At 44.5% G+C, this 14,850-nt stretch overlaps 1 protein-coding gene across 1 annotated transcript in view; it reads right to left on the reverse strand.

The window, feature by feature from the left end:
- FBXO42 (F-box protein 42) overlaps nt 1–12,002 on the reverse strand; it is a 32,162-nt gene extending 20,160 nt beyond the window's left edge. Inside the window, 1 exon segment of the mRNA XM_061567908.1 lies at nt 11,772–12,002. The gene's annotated coding sequence lies outside the window, so the exon portion shown is untranslated.
- Between the last annotated feature and the right edge of the window lie 2,848 nt (nt 12,003–14,850).

Below are 14,850 nucleotides of genomic sequence, written 5' to 3' on the forward strand. Positions count from 1 at the left end.
GCCTTTGTCTCCCCAGTGCCGATGTGAAAACGCCACACCAGTTACTCGTTTTGAGGCTGAGTCCCTCCCTCGCCACTCTCCCTCCCTCGCCACTCTCCCTCCCTCACGACTCTGTAGAGGACGTGAAACTTTTATGAATTTACCTTAGATTCGCGTGGTGGGTGTCGAGGCCTAGCACCGTGCAGAGCCTCCCGCCTCGCCTGATTTTCCCACCCGGCTGACGCTGGGTACGGGTGCCGGTCCCCCCCCCCCCCCTAGCGCTCGAACAATACAGAGTAATGGCTATTATTTAATTAATTACGGAGCCTATGAAAGTGGCGAAGGCGTGGCTAGCCGTTGGCAGGGGCAACCGCCGTCCAATGAAACTGCAGCCCTTGGCGAAGGCGTCGCTAGCCGTTGCCAGGTCCAATGAAAGCGGCGAAGGCGTCGCTAGCCGTTGGCAGGGGCAACCGGCGTCCAATGAAAGTGCGTATGGTCCGGAGACACACAGACACACATACAGACAGACAGATTCACGATTTTATATATATAGATTAAAGGCCATGCAATATTATTATTAGGGATGACGGCCAGTGGTCGAGACAAACCACAGTGGCAGGCAATGGATGGGATATGCATTACATGATGTCCACCACGGTGAGGGAGCAATAAAATCAACTCGTGTGTGTCAGAGTTAAAGATTGGATTGTTGCATCACGAGAGCCTGAGAGATGACGGCAGCGTGGGGGTTGCCTTCATCCGTAAGTTCTTAGATGATGTTTGATTAATTATTGTTCAAATCTGAATTTGATCAATTCATTGGCATGTATCAATAATATCTTTGTAAATTTGACAATCTTGTTGGGTGGGGGGCTGGATTGGGCCACTGGTGTTATATATGGCCAGGTATCGAACTAGGGGCGATCAGTTTAGAACAGTGCTCAAACAACTGTGCCACTGCTTCACGCCACAAGTATTTAACAAAACCGACTCACCACATGATTTAGAAATATATCTATACACGCAATTCATTATATTTTTAATGCCTATAATTTTCAGTACGAAAAAAAATATTTTATTCAACGGCGAAGAAAGGATATCTCGACCCAAGCGAAGTAACCGAGCGATATTTTTTTTTATCTGAATCACAGGAGCAGAGTTAAGTGACAAGTGTCGCTTTCGCTGATATCAAGAGGTTACGTCCGATGTTCACCCTCATCGCATTCCTCTTCATCTTCACTGCAGTATTTTGCCCTTCGAGAGGTTTGGTAGTAAAAACATCAAAGTACGCGTTACATTGTTTTTGATCTAAATAAAGGGTTGAAATTAAGTCCCTTTTGTAAAACTTTCTTTTTCACCTTTTTACGAATACCATTTACTCCGCTGCCACAGAATAATAATGTTTAACCCTTTTTTGTAAAGACGAGCACACAATGTTAAATTCGGCCAGTTACAACCCTATGTTAGTAAACCGGAATCGTGTTTTTCTTCCTCGCTCTGATACCCGCAGGTAATTAACCTATTATGACTCCGTGCATAACAATGAAAGTGAATGGACCTAGGGGGCAGGGCTCAGGGTGGGTACACACTGTGGTAGCACGAATATGCGTGTCGACACACTAAAAGCCCACCAACCCTCACTTAGCAGGTTGGTGAAGTATGGTTAAAAAAACTCCCAAAGACCGGCACGGTGTGTGGTAGCACAGCGGTTCGTGCGTGCACTTCAAACCCAGCGACTAGAGATCGATTTCAGCTCACGATCAACACTAGGGGCGATTATATGAAAACAGTCCTGGGCCTCCACTAGGTCGACTCAGCCTCAAGTGCGTACTTGGTGGTGTTAATTCAGCTATCCAAGTTATAAATCTACATAAACAATTGTGGGACTGAAGGATGCAGCAGTTGTCCTTCAGAAATAAGCGGATGCAGAGGCTTGATGCTCGCAGCCAAGGAGAGCAAACACGAGGCTGCTAAAACATAGCAAGCTGACGGGTAGGAGTACAGGTTGCGCATTCACCAGTCTTCCTTGGTCAGTTAACCTAAAACATCCACGCCTTTTCCGTGACCTCTGGTGAGCGAGCTTTGGCCACGTCACGGCGCCTCGAAAGTTAACCTAGCATGGCACAAGCACCATGGTGACATCAACACCATTCAGTAGCAAATGGAGGTTGTTGTTTTTGTATATGCATTTGTATGTGTATCCATGCGTGTTTTTATTCCGCTTCAGTTGGTTCGCTCCGAGTATAATCTGGCCAAATGTTTGGTTCAGCCAGAGCATAAAAATCCTTCCTTCTGGAGTAACACTAAATCATGATGACATGCAGGCTGAAGAAGGGCAAGCTGCCTAGATAGGCGCTGGAGTAGCAAAGATGGGCAAGCAAGAGGAAACATTAAGCCAGATTGGAGGACACTGGAAAGGCAATCCTGGGAGCTCCATTACCAACTGTGCAACGTGCATTAGGAGGTGTAGGAACCTCGTGTGCAAAGCTGTTCGGTCTGATAGAAAGTTGCAATGGTGGGGAGTCATAGGACCAACAACTCGACCTTGACCTTGAGACACGTGTGTAATATGTGAAGGGAGAACATCTGTGCTCCACTGCAGCTGCAGATTTCAGAAACCCCTTGAGAAGTTGCAGAGGGGATTTAGCAAACAACGTGAAGCTGTCCAGAACTTCGCAGGTGGACATCAACACACTGTGATAGATTTGCAGAGGTGGGAAAGGGGCGAATAAGGACTCAATTGGTTGGCTCCACATTCATGAGTAGGAGTTACGTCATGCCTCTGTGGCATCATCCACATCTACTACATTTTAATTGGGATTGGCTTCCACTGCATAGCATATTATGCGATCCACCCATTCCTCATGATAGACACACAAATAAGTAGAATGAGCAACAACATGGTGACTGTGAATAGTCTTCACTGCATAAACATTTCACAAAGACAGAGAATTCTCCCCTCATTAATCAGGCCACTTGTTGTGATTTATACCATGCACAATTTGATAGATGTTCCAGTCCAGGGCCGCTCTTAGGCTGACCCAGCCTAAGTTCAGTGTCGACTGAAATTCGGCTCGTGAACATCCACAGTATGATGAGGAATGAGGCTAGACATGTGTGGTGCTATCTCTACAACTGCCTCACACACACGGACAATGTATGCCATGCCAGCTGGAATAGATGATCCACACTCGCTAAAAGCACTCTCAATGGCAATTTATATGGTGTGTGTGTGCCTTGAGCTGAAGGTAGTAGGATAAGGAGTCATGGCCATATCACAAGTTGGCAGGAATATAGATTTTCACCGGCTTGTTTTTTCCAAGGTCACTTTTCACACCATCGTGTCAAAAGGAATTATAGCTCATTATCATGGTGCATTAAGTGGATTCCAGAAACTAGCGGTTTTTGGGCTAAGTTTTTGAAGCAGCCTCATTTCATAAGCAAGTCAGAACTGTGGTCCAAGAGATTCCTTGCCAGAGTGATGGCCTACCTCTTAGTCAGGAGAACCATAGAAACTGGTCTTGACATTATGGGGTCACCTTGGCAGAAAAATGCGACATTGTGATATCTTGCACCTCGCTCAACCATTTGGCCATGTGTGTTTTAAAACACAGCAAAAGTTAAAAGACGTTTTCACTTAACATACCCAAAACGCAAAGCCAACCAACATTACATTATTTTTGTGACTACGTTTTGCAACACTGGCACAAAGCAGTGGTGCACTGGTTTGTTCGGTGTACTACAAACCCAGTGACCTTATATTTGTGGCCATAGCTAACGTTAGTGACGAGTTATATTTAAACCAGTTCTACCACCCTCTCCCCTAATTCACCAACCCACACTAACCAGCACAGTGAAGTATGGTCAAACAACCCCCACTACCAACATGACAGGAGGAGGACATGTTGTGGACTACAAATACATTTTTAAACACCGCATTCCAACCATTACCACCACCCTAACTTCAGCGTGATCCCTACCCAACAAAAGCACACCCCCTGCCCAGGTGAGACACCAGGCCACAGTAGCTAGGATGAGGGCAGGGGTGGTCATGCAGAAAGCAGGAGGAATGGAGGGAACACAGCAGGAGGTGGAAGTGAGACCACGAACTCTCTCATTCATGCTTCTGGAATGGAGACTGATAGTCTGCATGCTGTGGCGGCCCTTGATTGAACTCGGTCACCAAAATATAGGCTCCAGCATAGTGTGAAGTGGTTGTGGAAACGCACAAGTAGAGGAACCACCAGTGGCTAAAATCTGCTGCCTGTCATTTGACAAAGAATAGGGTTGGAGGCAACATTGACCTTAGGTTATTTTTTTATACAGACAGAAAGTGCTCATTGCGACTATTCATCAAGGTTGACTTTTTCTGCATTAATTTTAGCATACCGCCAGTGTAAAACCCATAGTCATTACTGGCTGTCCCATAAAACGGGAGGACCATGTTAATGCACACCTCTGCCACGCTGTCACTCGTAATAGTGATGCATAACACCACAAGCAGCAATGACAAAAAACGGGTGTGAACAAAAAACAGAACAGCCATGCAGTGAAATTCATGGTGACACTGGCTCTGATTGCCAAGCTGGAAAATAAATTGTTGTACAAGGACCAGGCCTGAAAGTATTTTATGAGCTCTCATAAATTTTATAGAAGTGCAACTACCGTGTAATATGAAACATTACGCAATTCGTTTGAATGATGTATGAATAATTATAATGCTGTTATAACCGTTCTAATGGAATTAGTTTAAACGGTATTATTAAAATTAAACAAGCCTTTATGAGCGGCTTTAAGAATAATTAGCAACGGCGTAAAATCAGACGCAATTGTTTTCATTTATCTATACGAGTCATCCCACCAGGCCTGGCAGACACTTTACATTAATTTATATTACTGCTTCATATATAAGTGTCTGTACATAACGGAGTACTACACAGTCACGAGCAGTCACTGGACTTGTGTACGCATGCAAGCACATATCAAATAATCTATCCGCACACAGGCCAACAAACTAAGGCACCTTCAAAATTATTAAGATTCAATTCATGCGTTCAGAAACACTATAAATTAAAGTTTACTAACTCGAACAGAAAAACCATATAAATATGAGACATGCATTCCAATGCACGTTGCTCAAAATAAAGATTAAATATGGAAATGCATCTTTGAAGTGAAATGCTCCTCGTGCATAGAACAATGGGGGTGAAGTTGCAGGGACAGTGGTTGGCACACTGCATTATGAACCCAGCGATCAGAGTTCAATTCATGGCCATGGTTCACATCGGTGGCGAATAATATCTGAACCGGTCCTAAGCATCCCCCTCCCTTCACCAACTCGCATTGATCAGCGTGGTAAAGCATGGTGGACCAACTCACTATTACCTGCTTAACATTTAATTACCACAACATCAATGTCAGTTGTAATGTGTGACGCAGAGCACTGATTTGTACGTATCCCAGGCGACATCGCCAAAACTTGTACATCACCTGCAATAGGCCAACAATTCAATTGCAACCCTGAATCGTACCAATTAATTGGATGGCAAGGAGGAATATCCTTACGCCTTCATATTCATGCCTTTATCTCTTTTATACATTTCTAGCCTTCACACGGATGACACTAATCACATAACATGACTTCCACAATGGAGGCAGATGTCGCCCTGAGATTTTTTTTCATTTCTAATCTTCGATCCCATATACATTAAATATATAGAGCCACTTTGTTAACCCACTGCTGATCAGTGTGGGTTGGTGGTAGCAGTTATCATAGATGTGAGGACACATACGGTACAACAATGGCATTTACTGCACTGCACTCTGCTGCCCACAATATATCCCCGCCAGTAGCCTATACCACCTGTTGTATATGTTGGTAGTGGCCCATCCAAGCACTATCCCGGCTCACAACCCCATTTCGCTTTAGAAGTGTGACGTGATCGGGCACATTCCGGGTGATTTGGTCATGGGCCCCATATACAGCAGTTCATCCAAAATTCCTCCCCTGCCCTTGTGTCTGTTACAGTCCATGGGGGCACACTGCAGCGACCACTCACATACAGGGCATCAATCAAAAATAACTTTATTTATTTAAAGGAAGCTTCCTTAAAACAAATTTTAAAACCCACGCAATTTAAATAATAATTGTAATCTAAGACCATACATTTTGTACCATTAATTTAGTTTTCATCTGTGAATGCCAGCCTAAACAAATGTTTTAGGTTTTTTTTCCTTTGGAGGGTCATACAGTCTGTTATCTTAAGTATGGAACCCTGATCAGTATTTGCAATACAGTTAAAAATATATTCTCTTTTTTATACAAGCCAAGATTAATGTCTGTAGACAGTTGGGAGTGGATGGCCTTGTGTTAAGGACACCAATAAATTACTTGGTTTACAATTCAGTTTTATTATGAAATTGTTATATTTAAATACAGAATAATTGTCAGTTCATTGTCAATTACTGGATGAAGGCCTGCCCATTCCATGTAGGTCATAAGGGTTGTTTGACCCGGGAGGTCCAGCAACTGCTGAAGGAGAGGAATATCGCCTTCAACTCCGGAGACAAAGCTCTCTACAGTACAGCCCGAGCTAACCTGAAGAGAGGCATCCGCAAGGCCAAAGCAGACTACAGGAGGAGGATTGAGGAACGCCTGGACAGTCACGACAGCAGGCAGGTGTGGCAGGGAGTCCAGCACCTCACCAACTACAGGGCCAACCGCGGAGCTGCTGATGGTGACAACGCTCTGGCAGAGGAGTTGAACCTCTTCTTTGCCCGCTTTGAGGTGACACCACAAGGGACAGCATCACCAAACCTCACGGTCCACAGCAGCTTAAACCTCACAGTAGAGGAGTATGAGGTGAGGCGCACGCTGCGGGCCGTCAACCCGAGGAAGGCTGCGGGACCTGATGGCGTCCCGGGACGTGTGCTGAGGGACTGTGCTGACGAGCTGGCTGGAGTCTTCACAAGGATTTTCAACCTGTCTCTGGAACAGTCCACCGTACCAACCTGCCTAAAGTCCTCCACCATAGTCCCGCTGCCCAAAAAAACCCACATTTACAGCTACAACGACTACCGGCCAGTAGCACTCACGCCAGTGGTGATGAAGTGCTTTGAAAAACTGGTCCGGAGTCACATCATAGGAAGCTTGCCCCGAAACCTTGACCCCCACCAGTTTGCCTACAGAGCAAACCGATCCACGGAGGACGCCGTGGTCACAGCACTACATGCTGCACTGTCACACCTGGAGCAGCAGGGGAGCTATGTGCGGATGCTCTTCGTGGATTACAGTTCTGCGTTCAACACCATCCTCCCACACAAACTGGTGGAAAAACTGGGCGACCTGGGGATTCCACATTCCACCTGCATGTGGATATATAGTTTCCTCTCGGGCCGCAGACAGAGGGTCAGAGTGGGCCGTCATACATCCACAGCCCTGAGCCTCAGTACTGGCTCCCCCCAGGGCTGTGTACTGAGCCCCCTGCTCTACTCCCTCTACACACATGACTGTGCCGCCGTCCACCATAGCAACACCATTGTGAAGTTCGCCGATGACACCACAGTGGTGGGGCTCATCTCTGGGGGGGATGAGTCTGCCTACAGGGACGAGGTGGAGCGGCTGACAGCATACTGCAGGGGCAACAACCTGCTCCTTAACACCGCAAAGACCAAGGAGCTCATAATAGACTACAGGAGAAAGAAAACGGACACTCCACCACTAATCATCAGCGGGGACTGTGTGGAGAGGGTGGCAGACTTCTGCTTCCTGGGAGTCCACATTGGGGAGGGCCTGACCTGGAGCGCCAACAGCACTGAGCTTCTGAAAAAGGCCCAGCAGAGACTTTACTTCCTGAGAATTCTCAGGAATAATAACATCACACAGAAACTGCTGGTGTCCTTCTACCGAGCCTCCATCGAGAGCATTCTTACATACTGCATCTGTGTATGGTACACCAGCTGCACAGTGGCTCAGAGGAAAGCGCTCCAGAGGGTCATCAACACAGCCCAAAAGATCGCCGGCTGCCATCTCCCCACACTGGAAGAACTACACAGTTCACGTTGCATCAAAAAAGCACAGAACATTAACAGGACCCTGCGGGGTGGACTGGTAGGAATAATACTTAGTACCGGTACAGAGATATCGACCGGGTATAGAGGAGTTAAAGAAAAAATTACTGTATTCTAGTGTAACGTTAATTAAAAGTGTTTGTTTTGACAAGAAACGCTGTGAGATTTAAAGACTCGTAGTCTTTCATTTCCAACACCACCCTCAACACCACCCCTCCCACGGACAGACGGACGGACACATTAATCTATTGGTGGTCTGGTCCACTTCGTTCCTACCAGTATAAAGGACTCTTCTCACCCTGGACACTCACTGTTTGAGCTGTTGCCATCAGGCAGACGATTCAGATCAGTCAAAACAAGGACAAACAGATTCAAACAGAGCTTTTATCCTACAGCGATCACCACACTCAATAATGCTAATTAATTATTAAGTAATAGTGTTTACAATTGATTGTGAAATAGAGATGTGCAATGACAAAATGTAACCTTATGTGGGTATGTGGGTATACTTGGGCTGTTTTTATATATAGTATAAATTGATTATCTTTCATTTAATTTTATTTTTATTTTCTTGTTTTATTTAATTTAAATTTATGAATGATGCCCTGACTGGTGAGCATTTTAAATTTCGTTGTACTGGTGACAATGACAATAAACGATCTATCTATCTATCTACTTCACCACGCTGGTCAGTGAGGATTGGTGAAGGGAGAGGGGGGGAGAGAGGCAAGAACTGCGAAATATATCAAATGCTACGGTTGTTAGCAGTGGCTATGAATCAAGATTAGGTCGCTTGGTACTGTATATAGTACAGCAAGACAACCTCCACATTACTGCTCCACCCTCGAGTGCCATTTGGAAGATTAAGAATTGATTGGAAGATTGCTTGGAATACAAATGTTTACGTCCTTCCAAAAAAACGTATCCTCCTCGTAAAAAAGATTTACAATGTTTATTTGCCCTTCATATTGTCATAAAATGTATTTATCAAGCAGGGAATGCGTTCTGAACAGAAATAAGCTGTATTTGACGTATTCCATTAAATTACAGTACTGGTACAGTTATATGTCGGATGCTACTGTAATACAGTCGTGGTTGTTTAAGGTAAATAATTCATGTTTGTAAAATGACAAGTCAATCTACTCATGTCAGGGAATACATTGCGATTGTTTTCACTTGCGTCTTAACAGTAAACCAGGAATCAAGATAATTAAATAGGTGTTGATTATATTTTCCAACAATGATAAGACTATTGTGAGATGGCAGAGAGATGGCAGCAGAAAATTGGATCCTTGAATCTGTTGGAGATGTGAGTGTTATCCCTTTGCATACGTATGTGTTTTTTTTCCATAGCTACTCCGATTTGTTTCTGAATACCAACTACCATAAACATACATCCCAATGCAGGACATTTTCCAAAACCATCTTTGAGGTCTTCGTAAAACTTTCCCAGATAAATTAGGGCGTTATTATCACTATTCTGATTAAAACTCAATGTCTCTATTGTAGAAATTCCGCCTTATAATGGCAGTCACTGTCCACTAGACCAACGCTGTTCGTACACAATAAGTGTTTAACGAGCAAAGACCTCCACCGACACCTGCTGTCAGGTAAATCGCATATGGATATGACAGGCAATGTAAGACAATGTTGAGATGTGGTGTGAAATACTACTGCTTTAAAAACCAGTGGAGAGGCAGCTCAGGGAGGAAACGTGCTTGAAAGGACATCCCCCGTGGAAATGGGGCAATGAAATAAACTCGTGTACAGGTGCAAGGTGGAATGTTACATTGCAGGACCATGCTAGATGGTGACGGCGTGGGGAGGCATTCATCCAGAAGTGGATTGATTATAGCTACCGATGACGAAACCCACGACAGTTATACTAATCATTGCGCAGTTCATTTTGCCATGTTTCCCCCCTTAATAGTAAATAGTTACACAGTACATATTTCTAAACCTTCAAGTATGGTGTCCGTGGACCAAATTAGAAAGAATGTCAATTATTTACCAAAGAAAGCCCTGCGCAAGCTTTTTTTTTCAGGAGGGTCCTACTGCATTGGGATGCGTAGCCCACACAATCGGCGTTTGGCTTCGTGGGGTTAAACCGCAGAAACCAGAGGAAAACGCACTACACACACGAAAGGGGGCTGTGATTGAGCACCGCAATATCCTCCGGCCACCTCGCAGCATTACGCCTACAACACCTGGCAAGCCCTGGTGGTCATCCATGCCATCCCAAGAACACACTTCTGATATCCGATGAGACTTGGGCGCAGCGAGGGTTATTTGGTTATAAAACCCAGCAAAGTGGACGCGAGGCGTGATAGGGATAGGCCGTTCCATACAGAGACAATGATGTCTCTATATACATGGGCCCCCTTCACCTGCATGAGAACAATTGAACGGTGCAAGGACTGCACGTTATTTTTTAGATAGAGCCCCCCACAAACCGCATGGTGTGGGGGAGAATATCAAGCAGTGTAGTGACAAATTAACTGTTCCTGTATCATTGTATAGGTTCAGTCGTGGCATGTAGTAGTATTGTAATAATACTGAATGTTAGATGTGACGATGGCAATCACGGAAATGGTGTACATTAGTGATGATGTACAATGTATGCTGATCATCAGATATGATGTATGCGGTAATAATGGTCGTGTTGTGGTGGTGCTGGTAGTAGTAGGTAGTGGTGGCATAGATAGTAATTGTGTAATGGTAATATTGTAAATAGCTGTATTAATATTAAGTGCGGTATTAGTATTATTAATGCAATTAGCAGTGAGAGCAAAAGGGGGCTGATGGTGCTGAAAGGGAGTGGTGGTCCCACTACCAGTAATAACAATGTGAAGTACCATTTGCTGCGGTACAATTACCACTGCACAGGCGAATTAATAACATTAGTAGCACAATTATTCGTAGCGATACAATTTAAGAGGCAGTGTGGATCTTGGGTTGGTACCGACCACCGCTGTAATAACAGCGCGTTCATAATCAACGTTTTTGAATTAGATCGCGTTATTTATAAGTGTTGTAACCCTCCACCACCCGACACGGCCAATCAGAAAAAAAGTGTCACGTTGACAAAAGACAAAATAGTTCACTGCTTTAGCCCACCGGTGTGTTGAAGCGTGAAACCACAACATTTACAATTTTTTGAGTTGTACGACGTTTCGCTGGTAATTGCATCCAGCATCATCGGGCAATTCGCCAGTCGTATATAATCATCATCATTAAGGAGACATCATCAGCACGCGTGTAAAGCGGTACACCGTCAACATTGGTACTGTTAGTAACTGTTAAGAGAGACGAGCAATTATTAAAACGTGGGGATGAGGGGGGGAGAGACTCATGCGACACACACCAGGCCTGAGCGTGAGGCGCCACCACCACCACCACGACCACCACCACCACCACCACCACGACCACCACCACCACCACCACGGTTACCACCACCGTCACCACCACCACGACCACCACCACCACCACCACGGTTACCACCACCACCACGGCCACCAGCCACCACCACGGTCACCAGCCACGGCCACCACCACCACCACGGCCACCACCACCACCACCACCACGGCCACCACCACCACCACGGTCACCAGCCACGGCCACCACCACCACGGTCACCAGCCACGGCCACCATCACCACCACCACCACCACCTTCCACACAAGAAGACAACAACAGCCGCACACACGCGAGAGGGCGGCCCACCTTTGCGATCCTCCGAGCCGCCTCTGTAAACGACGCGCGCTGCTCTCCTCTTTACTGCATCGGGCATTTAAGTTCGCTCCTTCAGTCGCGGCGCGAACGAGGTTGGAGGAGGGTGATTTGGTTGGTTGGTGGTGGTGGAGAGGTGAAGACTTCGTCCGAGGTTTTATTTTCCTTCTTCTCAGTGGCGCACCGAACCGAGCTCCGTCGAGTCCCCACTTGCAGCCACCATCTTTTTTGTGCCAACTGCGGGAGGGGGGCGGGGGGCCGGACGTGGGCAATGACGTCATCGACCCCTCCCGCCCAACCTCCAGCGCGTTGACGTCACCACGCAACCGAGAAAAGTCCGCCGTGCCGGAGTGACGTCACCGCGCCGGAGTGACGTCATCGCGCCGCCGAGCAAACGGTGATTTGAGTTGAACACCATCCTATTCAGTGGTTAGTCATAATAATAGTAATTCCATTTATAATAGCTGGTTTTCATCAAGGATCTCAAAGCGCTGTACAGGACAACAGTAGCAGCAGACACTCGGCATAAATATAATACTATAAATCAATTTTCTTGGATCTTTCGGTAAAGTCACGTAGAAGGGAAATAATAAAAAAATTAACCCGTAAAAACTAAGTTTTTCACTATAAATCCTTTATATGCGTGGCGGCTAGAGTCCTCTCGTCCTCTGGCTTGAGATGGCTGCCACCTATGGGTCAGATGATTGCCTGCCACCATTAAGCAATTGGTAATTAAATATTTAAAAAAATTCCTAAAAAGTGTAAAGTTACGGAAAAAATTTTCACGAAAATAAATTGTCACGCACAACGAGTCTGTGTGCAAAATGTCAGCTCGATTGGATCACAGGAAGTGGGTTAAAAAACGACTGAAAGATTTGCACGGTCGTAAGCGCGCAAGCAAGTGAACTTAATATAAAAAATTTAATAATGCAAATATAAAACAATATTTTTTGTTTTATATTTGTATAAATTTTATTGTTTTATTTTATTATTTCCCTTCTACGTGACTTTACCGAAAGAACCAAGAATATGAATCCCTGCAGTCACGAACGCTTTAAATCAAAACTATAAATACATTTTAAGAATAATTTGCTAAACGAACTCAAAAAAGTTTAATAAGCGGAAGCGTATGAATAGATTTTAAGGCGCATTTTAAAATGTCCACAGACTGAGAGATCCCTCCGATATATCATGGAAGAGCGTTCCTGGCGGTCACCAATCGACCAAAACTTCCACCTGTGGGCTTTTGTGACCAATATTATCTATAAAAGGGGTTTTTTGGGGTGAGATCGCGAAACATGAGGATTTTTATATGTAAGAACGGAAGACAGAGCAGAGCCTCACCATTCTGGCGAATTGCCCGATGATGCTGGATGCAATTACCAGCGAAACGTCGTGCTACTCAAATTGTAAATGTTGTGGTTTCACGCTTCAACACACCGGTGTGGGGCTAGAGCAGTGAACTATTTGTCTTTTGTCAACGTGACACTTTTTTACTGATTGGCCGTGTCGGGTGGTGGAGGGTTACGACACATTTATAAATAACGCGATCTAAACCCAAAAACGTTGATTATGATTATGAATGAGGATATTTCTCCACAACTCTGGCTGTCGCCTGATGAGGCTGGTTGTTGTAATTACAGGCGGAACGTCACGGTGTTGCTGGACTAGTAACGAATTGGCATGTTTTCTTTACGTGACAAACCTTACTAATTGGCTGTGTCAGGTGGTGGAGGGTTTACCAACACATTTATATTTACGCGATAAAACCCAAAAATTTCTATTATGGGTAATGTGATTTTATTTTTAAGAATAAACTCACCTGATGCACAAATGGAAAAAAAAAACCTCTCCAATGGTTTGAAACTGTGTTCATCCAGAACAGACCATAACAACATATAACAACGCAATGCCCGATCCATAAATACGACATTATGGCGATACACTCCACTGCTCCTGATGCAGCTATCTGGCTTGACCACCTGGATGTGAAATTGGAGTTGTTGCTCTGCATCCACATCAGCTATACGAAATAATTTTTCAGAATCAATGAGTTTATGTAGGAATACCGTTGTCTATCACTCAAAAGATACTAATAGGTAATTTAATATGCCAATAAAAACCCCGTTAATTATGATTTCTTTCCGAATGGTCATGTGTATGAAATTCCCCTGCTTTTATTGTATATGCAACCCCTATAAAGCTTCCCTTCCTGTGTAATGTGCTTGCTACACGGAATCAGGAAAACATCACAAATACTCAAATAGCTGTGGAATAAAAAAAAAAGTCAAAACTTGTAGACTTTTGATTTTGAAACGTTTTTATTTTATTTCAAAACAATAATACAGCGAGTAAACACTTCTGCTCTAGTCTATGGCATGACCAGTCACATGCCTCAAACCGAGCTGATGGAGGAAAAAGAAGAACATACCCGTGCAGTATTGCTGTGAATCAAAGTACGAGCGTTTCCCTGTAGGGCAAACTAAAAACTAGACCTCGAATTTATTAAAGCTAGTAGCTACATCAGGGAGTTGTTGTATACACAGTATACACGCGGGTGCCCTTTCAACATAGTGGGGGTTTTTTTTATTTTTCGGATGCCTTGGAGATTGGAAGTTATGAAGCTGAAGATGTATTACTGTACAATCGTTCATGTTTTACTTGTATTTATTAGTCGATGGTGATTCTCATTGGATAGAGGTTCTTGACAAAGTCCTGAGACTGAGTTTTAGCTTCCCTGGATAAACATACTATTTCCATTAACTTTGACTTTAATGTAGCCTCAAGGCTTAAAGCAGATATTTCAAAGGCATAAATTGGCAGCACGTGGCATATACAAAACAAATAAGCCAGGTGCTCAGAAAGGAAAAAAACATTGGTAAAGAATCCTTAACAGCAGATGTAGCTCAGTCAATAAAACTGCACACACTAAAATAAGCCATTTTAGTTTACCAGGTAAGGCCTACTGAGCTATGTAGCTCTTTTTCAGAAGCGACCTGGTCACAAATGATAGCTTAACGAAGCGGCCTCTTCTCGTGTGGAAATTTATAGCAGCCAAATACTCTAAACGCCT

This window comes from Lethenteron reissneri, chromosome 40 (genome assembly GCF_015708825.2).
Source record: "Lethenteron reissneri isolate LAM-NWPU_2019-01 chromosome 40, ASM1570882v1, whole genome shotgun sequence".
Taxonomy (NCBI): Eukaryota; Metazoa; Chordata; class Hyperoartia; order Petromyzontiformes; family Petromyzontidae; genus Lethenteron; species Lethenteron reissneri.